The sequence below is a fragment of the Prionailurus viverrinus genome, chromosome A1, assembly GCF_022837055.1.
Source record: "Prionailurus viverrinus isolate Anna chromosome A1, UM_Priviv_1.0, whole genome shotgun sequence".
NCBI classification, from domain to species: Eukaryota; Metazoa; Chordata; class Mammalia; order Carnivora; family Felidae; genus Prionailurus; species Prionailurus viverrinus.
The window spans coordinates 13296983-13323726 of NC_062561.1; positions in this window are offsets into that span (position 1 = coordinate 13296983).

Here is a 26744-nt window from a genome sequence, read left to right on the forward strand (position 1 = left end):
AAACGGATACAGGATTTAAATGGATTAGCCGAGGGGCTCCTGGGTGGCTCAGTTGGTTAAGTGTCTGACTTCAAGTTCAGGTCATGATGTCACAGTTTGTGAGTTTGAGCCCCGCATCGGTCTCTGCGAGGACAGCTCAGAGCCTGGAGCCTGCTTTGGATTCTGTGTCTCCCTCTCTCTCTCTCCCTTCGCCTGCTCACTCTCTGTTTCTCTCTCTCTTTCAAAAATAAACAAACATTAAAAAAATTATTTAAATGGATTAGCAGAATCTCTTGCATGTGGTAAACATTTAGTAAATATTAGCTGCTATTTTCATCATTATTGAGTTTATAGTTGCATAATGCTTTTTACTTTAACCAATTCACATTTAATGTAATTATTGATATAATTGGTATATTTGATTTCTATTTGTCCCATCTGTTTTTTGTGTTTTGATTCCCTCTTTTCTCCCTTCTTTTGGGTCAGTCGAATACTTTCTAAAATCCTATTTTATCTCTTCTATTGAACTTCTAGATCCAACTCTTTGTGTTTATTTGGTAGTGCTTGCTCTAGAGACTACAGTGTACAACTTTAGCTTTCCACAGTCTAGCCTCAAATGTTCTATTTCACAAACAATGTACAATCTTACAATAGTTTAATTCCCTCTTCTCTCTCCTGCCCCTTGTGTTTTTTGTTTTGTTTTGTCATTAACTTCTACATATACTACAAAACTCAAAATATTAGTTTTGCTTTAAACTGCTAATAGTATCTTAATATATATATCTGTGTATATATATATATGGCATATATATATGATTTAAAAATATTTTAATAATTCTTATTTAATAATTTTAAGTATTTTTTCATGATTTTCCTCATATTTACCCTTTTGGTGCTTTGTATTTCTTCCTATAGATTTGGGCTTCCTTTGGTGTCATTTTCTCTCTCCATAAAAACTTCTTTGCACACTTCTTCAGTGTAGATTTTATGGCAATGAATTTCTTAGTTGTTTGTATGAATGAAAATGTTTATTTTAACTCCATTTTTAAATATAATTTCACTGGATAAGAAATTCTTGGTTGCCAGGGTTTTTGTTTGTTTGTCTGTTCTTGAATTTCAGCATTTTATAGATTTTCCACTGTCTTCAGGCCTCCATTGTTTTGAGAAATCAGGTTTAAGTCTTATCTTTGTTTCTTTGAAGATAGTGTGATTTCTTTATCTGACTGCTTTGAAGACGTTTTCTTTATCTTCGATTCGCAGCATTTTCACTGTGATGTGCCAAATGTGGTTTTCTTTTACCTGTCTTACTTGAGGTTCACTGAATTTCTTGGATCTGTGGGTATGTGTACTTTGTCAGCATGGAGAAACTCTTGGCCATTATGTCCTTAAAATTGTTTCATCCCAGGGAACTTGGGTGGTGCTTTCACTTAAAGTGTCTGACTCTTGATTTCAGTTCAGGCCATGATCTCACAGTCATGGGATCAAGCCCTGCATCAGGCTCAGTGCTGGGTGTGTAGCCTGCTTAGCATTTTCTCTCTCTCTCTCCCACTGCCCTTCCCCCAGATGCGCGTGTGCTCTCTCTCTGTCTCTCTCTCAAAAATAAATAAATAAATAAATAAATAAATAAATAAATAAAACTGTTTCATCCATTTTCTCTCTCATCTACTTCTGGGACTCAAATTAAATGCGCAATAGACCATGTGCAATTGTCCTACAAACCTCACATGCTATGTTCTTACTCTTATCTCTCTGTTTTGGTTTAGATGGTTTTCATTCACCAAGTTAATAAAGTTTACCTTTGCTTGACCAGTATGTTGTTAAGCCCATTAAATGAATTCTACATTTACAATATGTTTTTTAGCATTTTATTTAATACTTCCTGTCTGCTGACTTTACCTTCAGTTCATTCAGCGTGTTCGCTTTTTCCACTACATCTTTTAACATTATTATGGTTATTTTGAACTCCTGTCTGGTTATTGCAACATGGTGACATCTCCAATTCTGCTTCTGTTAACTATTCCCTCTCTTGACCAAGGTTCACACTTTCTTGCTTTGATATGTGTCTTATAAGTTTTTTAATTATCTACCTGGCATTGTATAACAGTTGTAAATGACATTTAGCCCCAGCAAAAAGAACAGGAAAAGTCCTGACATGTTATCAGCATATGTTAGGAGGAGTTTGTACAAGGTCAATTTAATCTGTATTTCAACTGGGTCTGGACTCTGCTGCAGCTTTAGTTGAATGTAATTTACCACATCTTCAAATATTTTGAAGGCATCATCAGAACACTCCCTTCAGAAAGGCTTGCGACCTGAGCACTGGCCAGACTCTAGTGATCATTTTCTGCTTCAGAGCCCAGATTTCAGCTTTTAAAGCCGCTGATAATTCTCTTTTCTCTCCAGCTCTCTGCACTTTACAGACCTTCTCTTTATATTGTAAGACTTCTCTCTACTTTGCTTTCCTGCTCTTGCCTCTAGAATGCCACTGAAGCATGCTTAGTGGAGATCTAGAATGCCTGACAGGGCTTCTCTCCTGTCTTGCCCTGCCCTGAGCCTTTGGCAAATACCCCCATTCACTTAGTTTGTGTGAATGTATGAAAACCCAATCTGTGGCCCGGGCTCCATGGAATTTAAACCTGGATGCCATTTTGCATACAGTCATTAAAAGTTTGCTAAAGCCCCACCTGGCCTCTCTGTTTCTCCTTCTATGAAGGATTCCTCCTCTTCTTGTCATTCTACCAACATGAAAAACAGCCATGGATCTCTTCTCCTCTAGGAAGAGTTTGTCACCTTATGGAAGGTAGTTCATATAGGTTTTTTTCTTCATACTCAAACATCTGGTGATTTTTTAAAAGTTCTGATTTTGTGGGGCGCCTGGGTGGCGCAGTCGGTTAAGCGTCCGACTTCAGCCAGGTCACGATCTCGCGGTCTGTGAGTTCGAGCCCCGCGTCAGGCTCTGGGCTGATGGCTCAGAGCCTGGAGCCTGTTTCCGATTCTGTGTCTCCCTCTCTCTCTCTGCCCCTCCCCCGTTCATGCTCTGTCTCTCTCCATCCCAAAAATAAATAAACATTGAAAAAAAAAATTAAAAAAAAGAAAAAAAAGTTCTGATTTTGTAAATTAACTGGCTTGTTCTAGCTGTTAGCCTAATTTTTTTTTTTAAGATCCACAATCTTCTTGTAGATGTAAGGAGTATTCCTCATAAAAGAAACAGAGGCTTGCAATACTTTTTTGGATGAATAATGAATGAATGAGTGCATGAATACATGAATCAAATGAGTGGGTAGGTCGATTAAGAAGCGAGCACACTAGTTCCCCGAACCAGATATTTTAAAAGAGAAGATATGTTTCCATTGTAAGCTCTTCCTCTAAACTACAAAGAAAGTATCATTAATGGTACAAGGGTCTCCTGTCTCCCTCTTACTCTACAGGACCCTCCTTTCTGTCTGACTTGTCATGCTGATTCCAGAGTCTTTCCCTGAGAATTTTGTCTCCCCCCTCAGGCAAGCCCTGAGCACGTAATTATGCATTGGAAGAAACACCTCAAATACAACAGAAAAAAATTCTGCGTGGTCAACCCTAGGATATTTATGCATAATTTGGTAAATGTGTGCTTGTGAACTAGGCTCATCTTTATATTTTAATATTCATCAACAGCTCTAGGATGTAATGATTATTAGCCCCATTCTATAATGAGTAAAGTGGGATTTCGAGAGTTTCACACAGCTAGTGAAATGCACGGTTGAGATTTAAACATTTGCTCCTTTTACTAAATCATGAGTTCCAAGTTATTCTAAGTTTAATTCCTCATATCTGGCCAATGCTGCATTTAAACAAGCACTGTCCAGTTCAGCCTCATAGACAATCTTGTGAGACAATCTGGACAAGTATTAAGATTTTATTTTAGGGAAGAAGAGGCTAAGGTCACACAGATACTAAATAGTACATCAGCCCTAGATCCTAGGAGTTCAGATCCAGAGTCAAGTTCTTCTTTATAATTCATTGTCAAATTGGTTTCCATACAGCACCCAGTGCTCATCCCAACAGGTGCCTTCCTCCATCACCCACTTTCCCCTCTCCCCCACCCCCCGTCAACCCTCAGTTTGTTCTCAGTATTTAAGAGTCAAGTTCTTCTAATATATCTCACTGCCCCTCATGTTCTCTCATTTAAGGTTGGGAATGATGACAGAAAGCTGGTAAATTTACCCTAACACAAAATTCTGGTCTCTTTGGTGAAGCAACGAAACCCCTTTTAATCAGCCATTTTTCACAGCCCAGAACTATTCACCAATTAAAAATCTACACCATGGTAAAAGTCAAATGGCCAAAATATAGTCTTTATTGTTGTATCATTCAGCTAGAGGGAATCTAGTTTTGTAGGGAGGGAAGCTTATTAACCTCAACATTTTTTTCTAAAAACTTGTTATTTTATCATGTGCAAGGTTAAAAAATGCCAAACGTCATATTAAGATAGCTGCAAGCATTTAGAATGCAAAGGTCACCATCTTACCGAGATTTAGAGCATAGTTCCAGCATTTTCCTCTTCTGTTTCACTGGGACTTTTATTCAGCACTGAAAAAGCCATTCATTTTGTAAAGGTTAATTCACAACCCTGGATTTGATGAAGTGCCTTGCCTGTATCATCTGCATTTTAACACTGCAAAGATGTCAGTCAAACCCTCCTTCCTGATCAGGACTGGTCTCCCCGTTAGACAGTGAAAATCCACTTTTCCTTTATCAGCTCTATCTTCACACAGAGCCCCACTAGGAATTATATCACACAAATTACATTCCCCTTTTTTCCTAGTGAATGGGTAGACAGAATTATTGCCTTTCATTTCATGAATTCACTTTTCCTTTTAGCAGTTGCCTTTCAAATTCTCACAAATTACTGATTAATATAAAATAATTATAACTTTCTCTTCATAAATCCTGGTGGACAAAAAAAATCAATTTTCTCCTTCCTTTCTCCTTCTCTCCCTCCTTTCTTCCTTCCTTCCTTCCTCTCTTTCAACTAGAGAATTTTTGTTTTGATTTCCTATACCAATAGAGAGCAGAAACATCTCTGTCATTGCAGGGTCTCTCTCATTGACTTAGTGTTACTTCCAGGTACCCAGATAAGACTTAAGTGGCTCTCAAGTGCTGGGATAGGGAAGACCTCTGACCATTGTCCCTTATCATTGCTGGCTTATAAGACGTCTGAAGTCTTATCCACTTCTCAGCAGTCTCAATGCAGGTCACTAGTATTGCCTCCACATCTGTTTTAAGGCCTGTCTATGGCCACTAGTTCTCTGTGTCATATCCACACCATTCCTGGTGATACCAGTAAAGATGCTCCTCACTTCACATAGGAGCATATGTAGTTTTGTCAGTGCTATCTCAGGGCTGTTGGCCCAAGCTCAGCATGAAGATATTTCTTCTGCCCTCAGGTTTATTGCCTGACAGCCCAGGGCCCAGGGCTTAACACCTAAGTTGATTCATTTGAGCCCCTGGGCTACCCTATCCCTAGTGTGTTATAGAGAATAGACATTTACCATATTTTGCCTGTCCAACATCTAAACCCTCTTCCGCTTTGGGGAAAATCCTCCATCGTGTTCACCTCTGGAGAGCAGTAATTCCTTTTCTTCCTTTATAGAAGATAAAAGAGGTAAGCAATCCTACTCTGCAGCCCATACAGGAGCATATGGCCTAGTCTTAGTCATTTGGGTGTCTGTCATTGTGGTTTCCATTATCTTGTCTTTGCTGGTTTGGACACATAAATCTTTAAGTTTGCATTAATTCTGTGAGCCACCTGTTAAACTCCTGACACACTCCTTCTGTTTGGATAGCCAGCACCAGATTCTATTATTTACTCTATAACTCAAACTATTTAAGGCAGGCTGAAAGATGCCTGCAGCATGAGATGCCCAGGCAGATGGGCCTGAGATGGTCTCAGAGAGTCCTTGCGTAAGGGTCTTTGGCAAGCAGTAGAATATTTACGAAGCCAGACATTCTTCTCAGCACAGGTTATCGGCATAAAGCGTCCTGCTCCTGGAACAGGGACCTGCAGAGGTTGGTACCTGAAAACTAGACCAGAAAAAAGACCTGTCAGAGGTTGAAGTGTGCAGTGAGGACAACCCCTGCTAAGTGGACGCTCCTCCCCACGCCATTATTATAGCCACCTCATCCTCTAGATGCCAATCCAGAGCAAAAGGTTAGTGAGAGATCTTGAAAGAATGTGGGCTTCAAATAGAAATTAAGTTCAGTTATAACTTCATCCAGTCAAATTTCTTGTATCTTGAACTTGGCACTAAATGACACATATTCTAGAGAGAGTAAAGCCAGCCCAATTCAGAGAAAAGAGAAGAGTTAGTTTATATACACTAACCTTTTGCCATTGTATTTATTTATAATTTCAGCCTGCCTACTTGCACAAGGGATTTGAGGCAGCTGAGCCTTGCTTGACATTCTAATGAGGCAGGAACGGGATGAATCACCCATACCTGCCCGTAGCGCTGTTCATTAGAGGCTGGAGGGAGGCGCTGGGACCGCTGGAGGCAGGCCCCGCCAGACGCAACCATTAAGTAGCTCCGCAGCTACGGCCTGATCATTAGAGCCAGGTGCAGCCACAGAAACAGAAACCGCTCACAGCCTGGGAGTTTCATCTCCCAGGACCTTCTCCTCAAGGCTTTTTGTCAGTGGAATGAAGTTCATTACCTTTCAAAAACACCAGCTTAGTCTGTTAGTGATAATAGGGTCTTTCAATCATCCGAGGGGGATGTGAAGGTACATTGAATAGCCTTTACATAAACAAACAGATTTTCCACAGGATGCCTTCCTGTCACAGTGACTCCAGAATTCACCAGGAAAGGAAATCTGTTGGACGTGATGTTGAGTGGTGGACTGAGATGGTGTATGGTGCGGAGAGGTATATGAGAACAGGCTGCTTTGTATCCACAAACACAGGAACAGTAATCGTAATCATTTGTAGGTGACGCCGCCCTAAAAACTTCACACTTGACCCAGATGTCAACTGGGCACTTAGCCTGCTCCTTAGCCTGCTTCTTGGGCTCTGTAAGTCCCATGGCTTAAGTGTAGTCAACATCCTCCCAAGATTGTGGAAGCTCCTGTGTTTGTAGCGTCAGGGCCCCACTGGATGTGGAGGAGTACATTAATATGTGGACAGAAGTTTTTACATCCCATTATGAGCCTTTTACAAAGTTATACACCAAAGATATTTAAATTTTCACTCTAAAACTTTTAGGAAGAGCCGATCTAGAAATAAGACAAAGATGAGCAATCTATCTATCTATCTATCTATATATATATCTTAGGAGACAGGATCGTTGACAAGGGGGTCCCCCAGGGATTCATGCAAGACATGTCATATTTTCTACTGCTGTAAATGATATGGAAGAAAAGCACACAACAAATTCTCCAACCTTGCTTTTGACGCTAATCCTTCAGGGTGAAATGCTGAGTTCAAGATAATGTACAATAAAACCTCTAAAAGCTTTGAGTGGGCAAAAGAGAAACTTGAAGTTACTCAGCAAAACATTTATCATTGAGTGCCTGCCTGCTGTGTGTGAAGTATTGTTATAGCTGGTTCGGGACATTCTGAGATGAATGAGATATGGTCTCTGGTCTCACGGAGGGTCACAAGGTGGGAGTGGACACGAGGAATTCTGGGAGTGAATGAAGAGCTGGGTAATGTTGCTGGGGATGTGGAGGGGTTTTGAGTGTAGACCCGAGTTTAGAAAAAGCAAATGTAAAGTTCTGTGCTGTGACCTGAAAGCATTGATTTAAGATCCTATCGTACGTGATCATTTCTGAAAGAGAAGACTGTAGTAATAATCTATGTCTTTGACTAACTTCCTAAGAAGTCCCTCTAATTATAAGGAGCAACAGAAAGTTTAAAATTTTATTACAGTGATTTGCAACCTTGCTATATATTATACTTACCTGGGTGTTTTAAAAAATGGAGCATAGAACTAGAACCCATCTCCAGAGATTTTTATTTAATTGGCTTGGGGTGGAGCCTGCTCATAAGTGTGCTTTATAAACCTCTTTGAGTGATTCTAATCTCCAGTCAGTGTAAAGAACTCATGCCCTAAAGATTCAGACTCGATGTCCAACTTTGGATACATTATATAATTGGAGTAAATCTGTCTTCTTTTCTGTAAATATAGTGGATGGTACCTTTCCTGTGAAGGTGTCTGGAAAGTAGATAATACGCCCAATGGGAAAGCCACAAAGAGACATTATGGCACATAATAATGTTTAATAATAATATAATAATTACACATTAATTCCAGTGTCCTTCCCAAGTGACAGCATAAGGGTGAAAGATCAAGACCCCAGGCTTGGGCTGATGCCCAAGGTGTGAACCTTGGTCCTGCCATGACAGATGTGTGACCCTGGCAAAGTACCTCTCTGTGCATCAGTGTCCTCCTCTGTAAAATGATAATAACAGTTATTATGAGAACTAAAGTAGATGAGAACTATACGTATCTGACACAAAAACATGTATCCTGAATTTGATCTGGAGAAAACGGCAGACAAACCCTGCAAAATACCTGGTGTGTACCCTTCATAAATGTCAATGATATAAAATGAAAATGCAAGACTTATAAAACATCCCAGATTAAAGAACACTAAAGAGACATCACAATTGAATGCAATACATGTTCGTGAGTTTTCTTTTGCTTTTAAAGACGTTATGGTGACATTGATATCTAAATGAGGTCTATATGCTAGGTAACAACGCTGTAATCATATTAATATTCTGATTTTGATCAATGTACTGTGGTTATGTAACGGAGTATCATGTTTTTAGGAAATAGACGCGAAAGTAGGGATAAAGGGATAAAGAAGTGTTCTGTCTGCAGCTTACTCTGATAGAGAAGAGAGAATAAAGCAAATATATTAAAATATTAACATTTGGGAAACCTAGGTGGGGATATGGAACCTCCCAGTTTTAATTTGCTCTTCTTTTCTTACATTGAGGATGAAAATACCTTATAGCATTAGGAGCCAAGGTTCTTTAAATACTTTAAATACTACTAACAATACTTTTAATACTACTAACAAAGGCAAAATGTTCTCCCTTTAATATTAAAAAGTTTAGTCAAACTTTTCATGGTTCAGAATTCTTTCTATGAAAAAAAGAGAATTCCTTATTTTTTATATGTGAGTGTGAATGTGTGTGCATGTGTGCATATGTTTAGGGCAAACTTAGAAATTACTATTTGAAAGCGCAGACACTGGGGCCAGACTACCCAAGTTTGAATCCTGGCTCTGGAACGTACTAAGTGCATAATTTTCCCTCCATTTCCTCCTCTATAAAGCAGGCATAATAGTACTTACTTTACCAAACTATTGTGAGGATTAGAGTTAATTTATGTAAAGTCCTTAGAACAATGTCTCACATATATAAAATCCCTGAAAAATGTTAACTCTAATACTGTCCACAGTGGCTGTAGTGGTCAGACTTTGTTCTTGGCTCTCAGTAGAGAATGTGCTAATACAATATTGGATTTTGTTATTTTATACATTTCATCCCAAGTATTATACACACTGGCCACCCCCTTGTTTTCAGAAAGTAGGGTTGAGCAATGTCTCAGCTAAGTCTGTGCAAAAAAGCACCACCCCAGTTACTGTAAGTATTTTGTTATTCTTGTAGGATAGAACATAAAACCTTGCTCCAGAGGCACCTGGGTGGCTTAGTTGGTTAATCAGTTAGTCATTGGACTCTTGATTTCAATTCAGATCATGATCTCACAGTTCCTGAGTTTGAGCCCTGAGTCTGGCTTCACAGTAACAGTGAGGAGCCTGCTTGGGATTCTCTTTCTCCCCCCACCCCCCCACCCCCGCCTCTCCTCTGCTCATTTACACACACACTCTCTGTCTCAAGATAAATACATAAAACTTTAAAAAATAAACAAATAAAATCCGAAAAAATACCCTTACTCCACCCACAAATACACTATGACACTTTTATTATTAAAGACATAATCCCCCTGGCTTATTGCAAACAAGTTACATGAGTTGTCATGCATGAGTACAAAGAAGAAAGAATTAGTATGATACTGATTGGTGAGAATTTCTTTTACATAACTTTTTTTTTCCTATTTAGGATTGTTCACATATTTTTGATTCTTCATCTTGAAGTGATATGGCAGCTTCTGATCATATTTGTATTGATAAAAGTATTTTCATCTGAAAGTTTACATAAAAGTGGAAATCCTGTGTCCCAGAGAGCTTAAGGCTCTTGTTGGTCAAGCTGCCATGGGTGGAGGCCTGTGGATAGAGTGGGCTTGTCTTCATTCCAGAAGGGAGTTCTGCCTCCTGGCATGATGTGCATTGAGCCCCTGAGAGAGGACTCAAAGAAATATGATTTTTTAAAAAGATGTGGCTGAAAAAAATGAAAAAAGAAAACAAGGATGAGAGGAAAGGGGATTAAAAGTCAGGCAAAAATGCACTTGGCTTTCCTCAGACAACAGGAGAGCCGAAAAAGGCAAGATGAGGAGGTGAATGTACAGGAAGGTGGAAGGGAGGACGGGTGCAAAACTCTTGCAACAGGGTGCGAGCCTCATGAGGTCAAATTTCTGTGCTTCGAGGAGACCCTCTGTGGTCTCATCAAAGATCTTTCTGTTCCTGGTGAGATTACGGACCACCCTCGTAAATAGATTTCCTTTTTAAACTTAAAAAATATGGTAAATGAGGGCGCCTGGGTGGCGCAGTCGGTTAAGCGTCCGACTTCAGCCAGGTCACGATCTCGAGGTCCGTGAGTTCGAGCCCCGCGTCAGACTCTGGGCTGATGGCTCGGAGCCTGGAGCCTGTTTCCGATTCTGTGTCTCCCTCTCTCTCTGTCCCTCCCCCGTTCATGCTCTGTCTCTCTCTGTCCCCAAAATAAATAAAAACGTTGAAAAAAAATATGGTAAATATAAGTGGAATGTTTGAAGTGAGCTTTTTGTTTTCCTTCCTAACGTAAAAAATACATTTTTTTGAAACAAAATGCAAATTTCACGTGATGAAGTATTTTAACGAAGGAACCTTGGAAATTGCCTCTTTGCATGTATCAGTAGTGAATCTGAGTCCAAAATGTGTTTGCTGGGAAATGAGTTCAGTGAGCAGTCATCGGATATTAAATTTCTCTCAGGATCAACAGTTTTTCTTATATAATGTTTTTAAATTTTATTCATCTCAGGGCAATTTAGACATCAGAAAGACTTGGGATCAAATCCTCGTTCCACCCCTTGTTGACTGAGAAGGTTGTTTGACCTCTCTGGGCCTCAGTTTATTCATCTATGTTAAAGGAATAGTAGTAACTTACGACATTATTGAAGGGACTTAGTGTAATGAAGTATGCACCATTTCTAGCACATATATTGTGATAAATTTTAATTGTTGCACAAGGTTACCCAGTTAGTTATGGATTGGGTAGTGTGAAAAGGTGGTATAATTTCACCAGCTGAAATGTTGAGGGAATAAATGCATAGAAATAATTCATGGCATAATATCTGAGATAAGTCAGATGTATCAGTATCAATACAACATCAGACATATCTGAGAAGAATCCCCTAATCCCGTGAAACCCGACCAAGAGACCATGAAACCTAACTGGGGAGAAGGTGCCGTTAGAGCATGAGCTCCCTTCTCCATTGAATAAATTGAATAAATTCACTCTGGTCATTGAATAAATTCACTGCTTGTCATCAAACACCATTCTGTCATTTGCCTATTTGATGAATAGTATTGAGCGGGAAAAGAACCTACTACTTCACTAAGACTACATGCTAAGCAAGGTGTTAAGGATGAAACACAAGAATGTTCAAGACATTGTCCCTTCCCTCAAGGGCTTGCCATATAGGCAGAGGAGACCAACATGTGTAGTTCAGTCTCAGTTTCCCAACACTCAAAGTTTGGGCTCTTTGGGGAAAGTATCTTAGCTAGGCTGAAGGTTCATACGGAAGCAAGTCAGAACTTTATTCTCCCTTCATGCAATGTTTAGAGGTAGGCAAACCAGAACTGAAATGGCGGCTCCATTCTGAGTCATCTGGTGAACCAGGATTCCTCTATGTTGACATTCTACTGCCACTTGACGATTAAATTATGTCTAAATTTTAAGCAGCAGGACAGAGGAAGAAGGAAAGAAAAGACATACTGTTCTCCATTTAAGGACACATTTAGGAAATTGTACACATTACTTGTTCTCATATCTCACCGACCATAATTAATCCCATGGTCATACCTAGCTGCTAGTGAGGCTGAAAAATATAGACACCATGTGCCCAACTAAAAATCAGGGGTTCCATTATTGAACAAGACAAGTGCAGACATCAGTTTTTTCATGGTATGAACTTGGCTTTGGCACCCTTCTGATTTGGATGTCTCTTCCCTTGTATTCTTCCACAACTCACTGGCACACTGTCTTTTGCCAGACTTCTCTGAAGCTTTGGAGAAAAGACAACAGAGGGCAGAGAGCATATAAAACTCCCTGCTACATATGACTTTTCCTAAAGCCCAGTAAAAAAAATCACCCAAGATTTTAAGCCCCTCCCAGGTGCACTCTAGCTGCTAACCTTGGTCTACTTCTCCTGGGGTTCTCCTTACTCCATGGAAGCACCTGCCTTATAAGCCTCTACAGAGCCAATCTCCTCCTGACTTTTTGGAAAGCCCTATACCTTCCTAGGAATTAATATGGTCATCTCATTATCTTCTAACTTGTCACTATCCTTCTCCCCCCAGACAATGTAATAGATATTCTAATCCAAGAATCATATTTCCCCCAAGAATCATAACTCAAGTCTGAGTTATGAAGGATGCAGATGACGTGGTGCTTAAGAATAGAGATTGGCGTAGCCTTTGGCACACCTTGGAGGTATCCCTGACAAACTGACTCTCCTGAGATCCACTGGTTTGCATTCTCTCTCCCCCCCTTTCTCTCTCTCTCTCTCTCTCTCTCTCTCCCTCTCACACACACACACACACACACACACACACACACCTCCCTTCCAAGAGCAAATTTGAATTTTCAGAGACCAAACAGCATAAATCAGTGGACACAAACTTGACTGCCTCTTGAGAGAAGTACATGAATGAGTGAAGCATGTTAGATAGGGAGTTTAGTAAAATGTGTCCTATGTGCCCTGTCCTAATGAGACAGCCAATACTCAGCTCTTGACGACTTTGATCTTATGGGTCCAATATTTTTATTTCCTGAGATTTTTATATGAAGGAAGCTGGAAATCAGTGTTTTTTTTAGATGACAATTCCAGAGTTTCAAAATCTTGGCACCAAAGTAAAAATTGTAAGCATTGTATAACAGATCTACCGGGCTGGATCCAGCCTAAATGCAATCAGGAGCCTCCAGTTTGAGACTTCTTTAGTAAGCACTGAAAGAAAGAAACATTTCCTTAGCTGGTCTTGATGGTCTTGATAGCCCCATGAATAGTATTAGAATATTGGTGAGTGTTTTGTCATTACCTTCCAGAGCAATGCAAGTTCCTTCTTTCATTTCTTTCTTTTCAAAATGTACCTACTTGAGTAAAACCAGTAATAGGGCAGGGACTGATTTCTAGCTATATGGTTATTATAGATACTCCTTCAGCTACAAAGATGCTGGGAGAACTTGTGGACTTATCACCTGCAAGAGCCTGATTAAATTCATGGACAGGATGCTATCCTAGTCCTCAGTCTCTCTCTAGAGAGGGATCATTCTCTTTTACTCCTTGGATCAGATAATTACAACATGGTGTGGAAATTCAGCTGGGGTGGCACTGAGTCCACAGCATTCTGTCCTGGCCCAAAGATCACTCTCAGCCTCCCACTGTAGCCTCCACTTTATATTTGACTTTGGGGTATTTCTGGATGTGTCCTAGAAGCCATGATACCCTGTTCTGAGTTTGACTTTTTTCTGAGGCAATAGGAAACAATTGAAGGTTTTAAGGCAGGGGAGTGACATAAACAAAAATGAATCTGGAAACTGTCTAAGTTGACCTGGGAAGGAAAAAAACTGGATTCAGGGAGACCAATTAGGAGTGCTTACAGTAGTATAGGTGTCAAGATATTGAAGTAGGGAAGTGGCAGTGGAAAAGGATGGGAGAAGCAGAAGCAAAGATAATGTGGAGACAGAATCTAATTTTTTTGCAATTGTTTTTAAAAGTGAGACACAGATTTCAAGCCTGGGTGACTGGGAGGAAGGCTGTCACAGAAACAAACCAAATTATTACAATATGTGTTTCTTTGCTTATTAAATTTTTATATTGATTTTTTCCTTAAAAATAGCTTTCAGCATTATCAGTTGATACTGACAATATTTTCTATTGGTTGTAATTTTTGTTCTGCTGGATTCCAAGGACTTTAGAAGCACCAACTCATTAATTGTCCCAAAAGCTTTGTGAGGTGGGTTTGTAAGACCCAATATACAGAAGATGGCTTTTTAAAAAAATTATTCTTGACTGTCTCTCATTCTCACTATGATCTTTTAGACTCTCATAGCAATTAGTAGAAATTATGCTTGGCATGTACTGTGTTCCCAATTATTATCAATAGATTCTAATTGAGAACATGTGTTCATTTCAACTGGGATTATTGTCTGGTTGATCACAATGGAGAATCTGAGCAACAGCATCTCTCAGAGTTCTTTTATATGACTGTTATATGAAAGTATTTTATATAAATGGCAGAGTTGTAGGAGACCTCTCAGTCCCATCATCCTTTATGACTACTTTGATTTAACATGCGACCCACCAAGATGGAGGGAGGTCCGTACCACAAACAGCACCAGCTCTAATATCTCTATGAATTCATCAACACAATCTTTTCATTGAAAGCCAACACCAGTTTCTTAAAGTAGGTGCTAGTTCTAATTATCCATTGCTGTGTAACAAATCATCCCCAAATTTAGTGACTTAAATCACTAATCTGCAGTCTAGGCAGGGCACGGAAGATATGACTTATATTCACTCCATGCACTCTCAGCTGGGGTGGCTTGGCTATGGATGGAGGATCCACTTCCAAAATGGCTCTCACACATGGCTGGCAAACAGGTTCTGGCTGTCAGATGGGAGCCCAGCTGGGGCTCTTGGCACAGGTCTCAGAATCTCTTGGGCTTTCTTAAAAAATCAGAGGACTTGAGTACAAAGGTAAGGCTTCCAAGAGACAGAAAGTAGAAGCTGCCACTATCTTGAGGTTTAGGCCTGGAAGTTGTCATGTGTCATTTCCCATTGTATTTAATTGGCCAAAGCAGTCATAGAGCTTGCTGAAACTCAAGGCGGTGGGACACAGGCTACGCTTCTTCATGGAAAGAGTGTCAAAGACTGTGTGGCCAAATTCAATCTACTGTAATGAAAATTACTTTAGGCATTTTGAATGAGTGATGGTTTGGTTTGATATCTCTGAGTTACAGAGTGATATATTAAGTTGCCCTAGGGGCCAACAATTCTGGATTCTAAGTATACATTTTTTTTCTTAGTCTCCATTCAGTTTATCCATATACTATCATTTATCTCTGGTTCTTATTTTTCCTCGAGTGCTATTTTTTTTTACCTTTGGTTTATTATATATGTTTTTCAACTCTTGCAGCCTCACTGCCAACTCTTCTTCAAAGTTCTCTTGAGTTTTCAAACTGAAGTGTCTCTTTTGGGTGCATCTTATTAAAAGCATTATGATAGCTCACTGTAGCCTGAATGCTTCTCTGGCTTCCCCTTCTATACTGCAGTGTCCCTGAGGGCAGGCAATCTATCTTGTCCAGCACAGAAGATTGCTCTTGGACAGTAGATGCTCAATACGTGTTTGTTGAATGGCTGATCCACATTCTGCCCTAAATATATGCATTCTTGGAATAATCCGCAATTATCATGGACTTTTGCATGTTATTTGATACTGTTAGAACTCACCCTCAGCTTCTCCATATTTTAACTTCAGAGACTGGATTTTTCTGTGGTGTCATATCTGAAAGAATGAAAGGAAATTTCATTTAAGTCCTATGAGAGAGAGGTGGTGATGAATGAAGCCAGATGAACAAAAGCGCTATAGTTTGTGTTAAAGATTATTCTTTCCATGATGATTGTGTTAAGACTATATTTAGTAGGGTATTTCTCCGTGGTTTTATATGTAAAGTGGAGCTACACAAAGCAGCGAGGACATTAAATATGCCTCATTCATCTCCATTGGCCCCTGGACATTTTGAAGCAGGATATATAAGCCACACTCCAAATTGATAACAGGTGTCTGATTCCAAACAAATGTCACCAATCCTGCCCTTAATGCATTGTAGCAGAACATGATGAAACGTTAGCAGAATGCAGTAGTGCATATTGGAAAGAGGAATAAACATGGGATTTGGTAACTGCATCTTAACAGTTGAATTTACAATGAATATTAATCTTGCTTATTAAGCACAGGAACAGATGAACCAATGAAATCTTGTTTTAGAAGCTGTGGGTGAAGCATATTGTCTTCTATTTCAGACAGTTAAGAACCACTGATGATCAATCACTCTGAGAGAGGCCCTTGCTCAGCACTGAGAGAGCCTGAATGAGAGATTAAGACTCTAGGGAGTGATGTCACAAATGCTCTTATGTCTATTTCATTTAACCTCAAAACATGTATTGAGCTATAAAGATAATACTCAACTGTGCTATGTGGCATGGGGGCTACAACGAAGAATACAACATTCTTGCTCCCCTCAAGGATCTGTGGTGAATGGGTGGGCATGAAGGAAAGGGTCCAGAAAAAGGTGGAGAAGGGGAGTATACATGGCATAGGGATCTGGAGCATGAGAGATCTGGAAGCTGCACCTCTTCTCTTTAAGTCTTTGGAGGGGTTACTAAAACTCTCTGAGCCTGGTTCCTCATCTGTAAAATGATGTTGATTACAACACCTACTTCCAGAAGATTATGTCAAGAATGAAATAGATAAGGGGCATGAAGCTATAAGCTCTATGACTGTAGAAGGCAAATCCCTGTCTGTTCACTGTATCTTTGACACGTGCTAAACATATTACAGGTGGTCAGTGATTATTTGGTGACTACATGTTGAATGAAAATGCTTAAGCACTGTTCTTGGCACATACTAAGAATTCAATAAATGTTCACCATTAAGGTAGATCACTGATCATGTTTAGCTAGGAACACAGAAAATGAATAGATAAATAGCAAGAGGTAAAGCTAAAATGATAAGTTAGCTATGTTCTCGTGGGTGGCTATCGTACTACATGAGGAGTTAGTATTTCATTCAGAAGGCAAGGCTGCTCTTGAAGGCTTCTGAGTAAGAAAGAACGCTATGGCAGCTGTGGGTAAGATGGACTATGGAGTGGAAATTTCTTAAAAAGCTCTTGATTTTAGTCTTTTACAGAGGTCCAGGTAGGATTTGGTGCTGAGCTAAACTAGAGGCAAGAGATATGGAGAGGAATAAAAAACGAGTGAGGGAATTCAGAGGTCCAGTTGATAGCAGTGTGTTGTATAGATGCCGTACGGGCAAAGAAGTACCAAACAACTTGAAAACTCAGAGACAGGAGTGGTTACTGACCTTGGGATGATTAGTTTGGTTCAGCATATATCTGCGTTTGTGCTGCTGGTAGAACACCCAGCAAGAAATGGGCTATAGGCAATTGAAGCCTCACGTGTGGAGTAACAAAGCAAAGTTGGAGTCAAACTTGGAGAGTTGCTTTGTAAGGATAAGAGAACTAAAGTTTGGGCAGTAGATGAGACTGCTGAGGGAAAGGATCCAGATGGGGACCTCAGAGAAGAGCCTATCTGTGAATAAGGGAGGAACAGCGGCGCTTGTGACCGTAGAAGAAGAAGTGAAAGAGGTAGAAGAAGAATGGAGCGAGTGCAGGCCAGCTCATTATGAGACAAGTTCTCAATTTTGGAAAATTGAGAACTGAATGTTGTGTCCTGCATTGGAGAAGATGGCAAAGAGCAGTGATCTACTTCTAAAACCATGTCGTCTCCACTGCGCTACCATTTAGGGGCCATGCTTCAAAGCTCTCTTGTTAATCTGCAGCTTTTCCCAGCTCCGCAGCTGACAGCTCAGTGTAAATGTCCATTTCAATGCTTTGAGTTGAAAGTAAAAGAATATCCAAATGAGAATAAATTAAACCATAAACCAATGAATTGCTTAATAAACAAGAAGCCCAGAGTTCATGGCTCAATAATGGTGTAAATGATTTTATTTTTCTGCTCTCCCATCCTCAGTGTGTCCACCATGCTTCTTCTCAAGCTCATACCTCCTGTACCTCCAAGCATCACATCCTCAAGTAAGAAAGACAATGGAAGCAAAAGAAGATGTTTGTTTTTAAATGCCATTCATGCCACTTATCAGAGAAAAAAAAATCCTTCCTAAAATCCCCAGCAGATTTTCCTTTACATTTTAGTGTCCTCATCTAGGTTATATGCCATTCCCTAGACCAGTCTCTGGTAAGGGGAACATGGATGGTCGTGACTAAGAGTTAAATCAATTGCAATGGATTCTGGGCTTGGGCACACAGCTGTTCAAATAGGATCAGGCCTGGGTTGCTGAGGAAAAAGTGGTATGAACGTTGGACAGACACCCAACAGTGTCTATACAAGAGGATATAAAGTTAGGGGTGCCTGAGTCGCTCAGTTGCTTGAGCATCTGACTCTTGATTTTGGCTCAGGTCATGATTTCATGGTTCATGAGACTGAACCCCACATTGGGCTCTGCACTGACAGTGTAGAACCTGCTTGGGATTCTCTCTCTTTGCCCCTCCCTAACTTGTGCCTGCACTCTCTCTCTCTCTCCAAAAAAATAAATAAACACTTAAAAAACCACAAGAGGATATAAAAGTTAGACTTCTGTGTGTTGAGAAACAAAAAAGACATAGGTCAGCTATGTGTTGGAACCTGGGCAAATGTCCCATTCAAGCAGAAGATACATCTAGATACATCTGAGAGGGAAAGCATTGGTTTATTTTTTATTAACATTATTCATTCCACCTAACTAAAAAGAACAATTCCCATATTTGTCTAAAACTGTGCCTTACCATCTCTCTAGAACTTAGAGTTTTGTAACCTTAATTTTGCTCCAGTTAACTCCATCATGGGCATGGGAAACCCTAACCCAACACTGTGACCTGGCCAGTTCCACCTCTCATGTTAGCTCCACCTGCACAAAGAACAGAACTTTCAAGGCCATGGCACTGTTTATTCTATTTGACTCTTTGCTCAGAATCAGAAAAGCATCACCTTTGTTCGATTTGTCACCTTTGCTCCTTCCTCTCCCCTCCCTTCTTTCACCCCATCAATTTTTGCTTTGTTTAGTACTAACAATATCAATTTGTATTGGCTCATGGGTTTGAAGATAACAGTAGGCAACACACGTAAATTGTCTCCTTTGTGGTTCTACCCAGCTTAAGAGGTGCCAGCCAACCCACAGGTCACTGAAATTGATCTCTGGCCATAGACCTGATGTTTGAGTCTAGATCCAAGCTGGTCCAGATCCTGGCTTTGCCATAGGAAGCAGTGCTAACAAGTGTGGAGCTATCTAGGCTGCCCTGCCCTAAGTTGCGAATGAAAATGGGGTTAAAAATCAAAATGGAAACAGCAAAATACATCTCCACAGATTTCAGCCTAGGTTATAGCTGAATAGTCATTTATATAATGAATAGCTGTTTTACAGTAATAAGAATTAAAGCATGTTAAAACATAAGTAGCTGGGAAAAGCAGAATTTCACCCTTATTAGCCATTAATGCATTAACATGAGTTAGTCTGTCAAATTATCAAGTTAGTCATTTAGTTAGGGTAGAGAAAGAGAAACTAAGAAAGAACAAAAAGCTAATCTCATCATTTTATAGTTATGCCTAAGGATGTCCTTGGATTGCACAGTGTTGGGCAGCTTCCCATTGAATTCTACCCTCTTATGCTGTGGCCTAAAGATGTCCAAAGGTCATCCACCCCTCAGGGCCCGGATGATAGGCCTCTCAAGGATCACCTGCCCCCTCACTAAATAGAGACAATCTGTCTTTAGAAATCCTAGGAGACATCATTTTCATCTCTCTCATGGCATTTATACCCATCTACTTTGCATGATGATTATTTGTTATATTGTTTCTTTATGTGCATCACTATTTGCATATATGAGCTGTTATCTGTTTGTGTGCATTATGTGCCCTGAGAGAATAAGCACCAGGTACAGAGTCTGCATGTGATCCTCCTTCGTCTTCATAATGTTTCGAGCAGTCCTTTCATAAATGTGTGCTCAAAATATATTTATTGATTGACTAAATAAATTATATCTGAGAGCTCTACTCACATGTCAATTTTAATTTCCTTGGCTTTATTTCTTTTATGAGTTTTTTAGCAGTCCACTTGAAAGTCATACTCTAAAGGTGGTTTAGATTGTGGGCAGAGCAAATAGAAAGATTATAAATTTTCTTTCCCATTCATTTCAAATTGTGATGTGTGAACATACACACACACACACACACACACACACACATTATGAAGTCAAAAAAAGTTGAAAATGATCTTGGCTTCCTTTTCTTCATTTCTGAACACCTGTGTTAATATTTATTCATGAAACAAAGGCAGCAGGTGAAAATTCACATAGCACCCTCTGCATACACACCAACTCACAGTGCAGACTGGGTATTCCAAACTCCACATCTGTACTGCCTTTTGGGAAAAGCATACGTGTCTCTCCCCAGTCATGAGACAGGTTGTGCTTTTCCTTTCTTTCTGTATTATAGTCTGTGGCTTCTGCAGGGTGGGAACCGGTAAAATTCAGGAAGGGACTCTCCTGTTGAACGATGAGAATATTTGCCCGTGTTAACTCTGAGAGAAAAATCCTCAGATCCTTTATGGGATCAATATTTTTATTTTATTATTACTCAGGGCTTCTAAAGAATTTTATTCACCCTGTGTAGCATTTATTTTGCAATTCTGGTTCATCTGGAATCTGTTTTTAATGCAGTCTATGTCTCTCGGCTCACACCCCAAGGCAAACAGCAATGTCGTTCTGAGGGTGTAAATGCTCCCCCAGGCCCTAATCCCTTCTGTGTAATGGGGCATTTGTTTCTCTTCAGTGAACAGTAAACCTGTAATTCCCTTTAATCCTGAGTGAGGTTGAGAGAGCAAGGATTTCAGTTATTCACTCTCCCACCTACCTTCTATAGGCTTTTCATTGTCACAGAGGACCCTTCAGAATTCTCACAGATCCCAGAGTAACTAACTGTCTAGGTAGTCCCTAAAACGTTGCTCCAAATAGAGGTCAGAGTCCAGGTCAATTGCATCATCTAGGAACTTCTGAACAGAGATTGGATTTGACCTGGAATCTCTGACTGGGTGCCACCTGATCCCACTTGAGCCAATCCCAAAGCATTTAGTGTTTGAAGTGATTAAATAAGTATGAATACAATGAAACATATAGATACAGGTATGCATATAAAAAATATTTATGGAGGGAAAGCTTCTCTGGTGAAATGTCTTCCCTTACTCTAAGCTGAGGTAGAGGTCCTAATGTAATGAAACATGTAAATCTACCAGCAGATGAGAAGGATTTGTTAGAATGTGGCAATAGTGGGGGAGAGGGGGAGAAGAGAAAGAAAAAAAAGGAAAAAAACAATTTCTTAAAGGCCCTTTGCCCTTGGCAAACTTTATAAGCAAAATGTCACTCTGCTTTGAAATAACATTTCTAGACCAAACACATTTTTAGAAGTCTGTTCCAAGCAGGTTTTAACTCAGTGCTAAGGAATTTTAAATCCTAGAATAATCCAAATTTTCCATTCCTTGGAAGCCAAGAGACTTAGGTATTTGGGAATCATGTGGTTTCCTTTTCTAGTCAATCAAATAAAGGCCTGTGTGTGACTTTTGATTTTATTCCTGCACAAATTTTGCCCTTCTGATTGTGATTCTTGAGGAACTAAATAATGTGTGAAATTTCCTCCCTAGTGACTTTATGTTACAGATCCAAATAATTCTTCCCTTGGGTTCTTTAATGCAGCAAGGGCTCCATTCTACTCAGAAGGTGATTCTTTGAGAGTAAAATTTTAGTTCAAAGTAATTCATTAGCAATGCCAGGGAAGGATTAATAGGAAAATTTATTTTATCAATAATAAATTGCTCTCTTTTGCTTTTATAGATATGAATTAAATACTTATTGGTTGTAACTACTAAAATTTAATTTTAGCAAAGTACAATTCACAGATTGAGACAAGGAGTTATTATAACTGGAGAAGATGACAGAGCTTGGTTTCAGACTGATCTTTCTAATTTCCTGCTCTAACTACTGATTGATTTCTCTTGGCACAGAACTAGACATGCAAGAAATTTCTACTCGGGTGTTAATTAGGATCTTTACCTTGAGTACACTTCTGAAAGTGTTTGTACCTAGCCCTTTCCTAATAGAAAATGTCTGAAAAATTTTAAGCACATGAAGGAGGGAAGGTGGGAAAGAGGATCTATAGACAAATGTACAAGTGTAGGAGAAGATACTATGGACAATTAGGAACGAGGTGTCCTTGAACAGATCAAAGACAGGAGTTAGGGTGTAAAAAGAAAAGAGAGGTTGTTTCCAGTCCAAAATGAGAACCTGAACTTGTGATTTAATTACCTTGTTCTTACAAATGCCACCTGAGTGCCAAAATAATAGAAGAGGGAAGATATGCAAATGGGCCTGGCAACAATGGAAGAGGGCTTCCTACACTCAGAGAGGTTGAGGAATTCATTCAACATGTGGTGAAGGAAAGACAGAAGTGAGAAAAGAACCAACAGGCTGGCAATTTAATGCCTGCAAAGGAAATGACCTGGGTGTGGTGAAGGGAATCTTAGCCAAACTGTCCTAACAACTTTTGGTTGGAACAAAATGAACTGGAGAAAAGAACGAAAAAAGGATAATATGAATTGGCACATTTTGATCCTAAAAGAGAAGACTGAGGAATGTGTTGGATGCTGAATCCCACCAGGAAATGGGCTGGACACAGGTGTCAGTGTTTTATAGCTATTAACTCAGTCATCACAGCACACCTGCCATGTGGGCACTTTAATTATCCATCTTTAAAGATGAGAAGAAACTGAGTCATAGAGATGTTAAATTATGATAGGTGATCAGGAGATAACCAAATATAATTAGAACTTAACAGACCTCTATATATTAATGGTTTTCCTTTAATTAGCACCCCATTAGGAGATATCACAGGGAAGGAATGTCTTAACAATAACAATAGAGATATAAAAGATGCTAGAATAAACTAATGAGTAGGATGTATAACAAAAGCATAAAGAAGCAAATAAAGAAACCTGTGAGTAAATAGAGGAATAACACATTCCTGACATCAGGAATTTTTGACAATATTGTGACAATATCTGTTTCTTGTACTGAGTCTGTAAATTATTATTAATCAATATCTGATTAGGATTTTGAGGGGGGGAGATAGTATATAATTAGAGTATTTATTTTGATTTTATTTTTAACTAAAGGAATAATGCACAAATATATAATCCCATGGTTAAAAAATCATTTGTTATAGGGATTGGCATTACTCTAGTCATCACACAGTCATTCTCTTCTTGCCAAAGGTAACCATAAAAACACTGTGAATCCTTCCAGACCATTTTCTATGCTCATGAAGATGATAGATGGCAGGCAGGTAGGTAGGGAGATAGATAGATAGATGATAGATTTATGTTATGCATTTTCTCTTTTTTTCATAGTTTTATGCTGTACATATTTTATGATCACTTGATATTTTTACTTAATACTATATCTTGGCAATGTTTCCATTTTGGTGTAGAAAACTCTTTCAATCTTTTAAATGTTTGTAGTATATTCTATGGTAGGGATGTAATGAACTGTTTTGTTTGTTTGTTTGTTTTTGTTTTTTCTGGTTTTGATCATTTCCCTATTGATAGGAAGTGATGATGAGAGAGTGGGTGATTTTGAAAATAAGATTTTGGAGGTGCTACCATTATTGGTAATGACAAAATATAGATTGTAGCTGGAAATGGGTAGCTAAGTTAGAATGGAACACCAAGTGAGGAAAAATAAGGCATTAAAAATTGGAAGTGTAGGGGCGCCTGGGTGGCGCAATTGGTTAAGCGTCTGACTTCAGCTCAGGTCATGATCTCACAGTTTGTGAGTTTGAGTCCCGCGTCGGGCTCTGTGCTGACATCTCGGAGGCTGGGGCCTGCTTCAGATTCTGTGTCTCCCTCTCTCTCTGTCCCTCCCCTGATCATGCTCTGTCTCTCTCTCTCTCAAAAATAAAGATTAAAAAATTAAAAAAAAAAAACAACGAAGTGTAGATGGATCATCCATGTAGGTATTGAAACCTTCAAGAATGTGGAGAGGTGGAGTGACAGAAAGACAGTATTCGAGGTGCCAAAATCTTCACTGATTGAGGAAGAGTGGCTTGAGAATATTTGACGACTGTATCCAGGAAGTGGTATAGGTATCGGTAGGCAGTAGAATGTGAATATATGGGCTTCCAAATAGCTGGGCTTTGTCTTAGGAAGGAGGTATGAGAAGGGTTAAAAATTTGCTGAAGGAGTTGGAGGTATTTATATCTGACAGGAATGAAAGCTTGGGTATGGAAATATTATTCATATTTTATGCTACTTGGTACTATTTGATTTCTTAACCATGTATTTCTATTACTTTGATGAAAGTAAAATTAATTAAAATAAACTAAACATAAAAATTACATCATTAGAGAAAAGATGTATTTGTCAACAAGGCATCATGATAATATCAGAATGTAAAATGCTCATGGATTATTCAGCAAATAGTGTTAGAATAAATGGCAAACCACTGAAGGAAACAAAGTTAGATATTTACTTCAGATCAACTTCCAAAGATCATTTCACATTGGCAAAGATATAAACATAAGAGCAAAACTACTAGGGGCAAATATAGCTAAATATTGACATGGTTTTGGAGTGAAAAGGCCTTCTTCCACTTACTGTAGGAAGGAACTCAAAAGAAAATAAAAATTGAAAAACAAATAATAAAGCGAGGAAATCTCTTTGCGACATGGGACACATAAATGCTATTTGTAGATTAAGGATTGTTATAAATTAACAAGAAAAAACAGTAAAGCATATGAAAAGACAATTAATTCATAGACGCAGAAACGGGAATAACAATAAGCATATATTAAAGAGTTCAATCTCATTAGGATTCAAAAAATATACCAATTAAAACCACTATATGCTATAATTTTTATCTATAAAATTTTCAATATGTTTTCAAATAATATTTTTCTGTGCTGGTAAGTACACAAAAATAGACAGCTTTATGTATTTCATATCATAATAATAGGCAGACTAAAAAGGGAATGGGCCATTTGGAGCCCATTTTCCAAGTATTTTGTACTTTGGAGCCTATTTTCCAAGTACTTTTGTTTATTGGATGAATTAATTAATTAGAGTATTTTTAAAGAATGTCTGAGGATAGAAAAATTAATTTGAGTGTTGTAAAAATTAATTTGTAACAAACCCATTGTATGAATGGGTGTATAACATTCTGGATACTATTTGTGTAATCATTGTTATGAAGAGAAGATGATTTTCTTACCCTCTGGAACTCCTCTTAGGGGAAGTGTAGTTTTTTAAATTATTTTATTTTATTTTATTTTATTTTATTCAAACACTTCTATAACTTGACACAAAGTATGATTACCAAGCTCATCTGATGAGGCGTTTTGTCATCTTTGATTCTATTTTTTAATGTTTATTTATTTTTGAGAGAGAGGAAGAGGCAGTGCAAGCAGGAGGGGCAGAAAGAGACAGAGACAGAGGATCTGAAGTGAGAGAGCCCAGGGCGGGGCTGAAGCTCCCGAACCCATGAGATGAGGCTTGGATGCTTAACCAACTGAGCCACCCAGACACCCCTGTCATTTTTAATTCTGAAGGGAACAACAAGCATAGAAAAAGTGAGATAGAAATAAAGAGGAATTGGAAAGTGATTGGAGTCTGAGAGAGCTCTGCTAGGATCAACCAAATTCATGGAATGATCAACCTGAGAATATTTTTGTGAAAATAAGGAACTGTGCTTAACATGAGATGACACAGAGGAACACAATATGTGGATATAGGATCTGGGGGCGGGAGGACTGAGGACCCGAGCTCCTGGGAATTTCCAGAAATTGTGGGAAAGGGTTTTGGATTTTAGAGTTTCCAGATAATTATCCAGTTTTCCGATGTCATCACAACTCAGATGGAGTTTTAAAATCTTAATATTTTTATAATTCCCACTTTTCTTTTCATGTGCACATTTTTTGGTATTAAGTTAATACCTTTTATGTTGAAAAGTACAAGCCATAAAGGGGTGGGGTGGTGGGAAATAGGAAATATTTCCTGCAGGGCATTTTACAAACTACTTACATTACTACTACTTTTCTATTTTTCAATGTAAAAATCTAATTTGGCACCCCATGTTTACTTCCATTTTTAAGAAATTTCTTAAATTTATTTTTTTTACATTTTTTTAATGTTTATTTTTGAGAGAGACAGAGCATGAGTGGGGGAGGGCAGAGAGAGAGGGAGGGAGACACAGAATCCAAAGAAGGCTCCAGGCTCCGAGCTGTCGGCACAGAGCCCGACATGGAGCTTGAACCCACGAGTGTTGAAATCCTGACCTGAGCTGAAGTCGGACACTTAACCAACTGAGACACCCAGGTGCCCCAAGCAATTTCTTAAATTTCTTAATTCTTACTGTTTCACTGTATTTAACACTTGGCCTATTGGCTTATTGGTAGCGGTGGTTTGTTTTATTTTCGCAAACTGAATCCTGAGTCCTACCACTTAATACTTGCAGTTGGATGCCA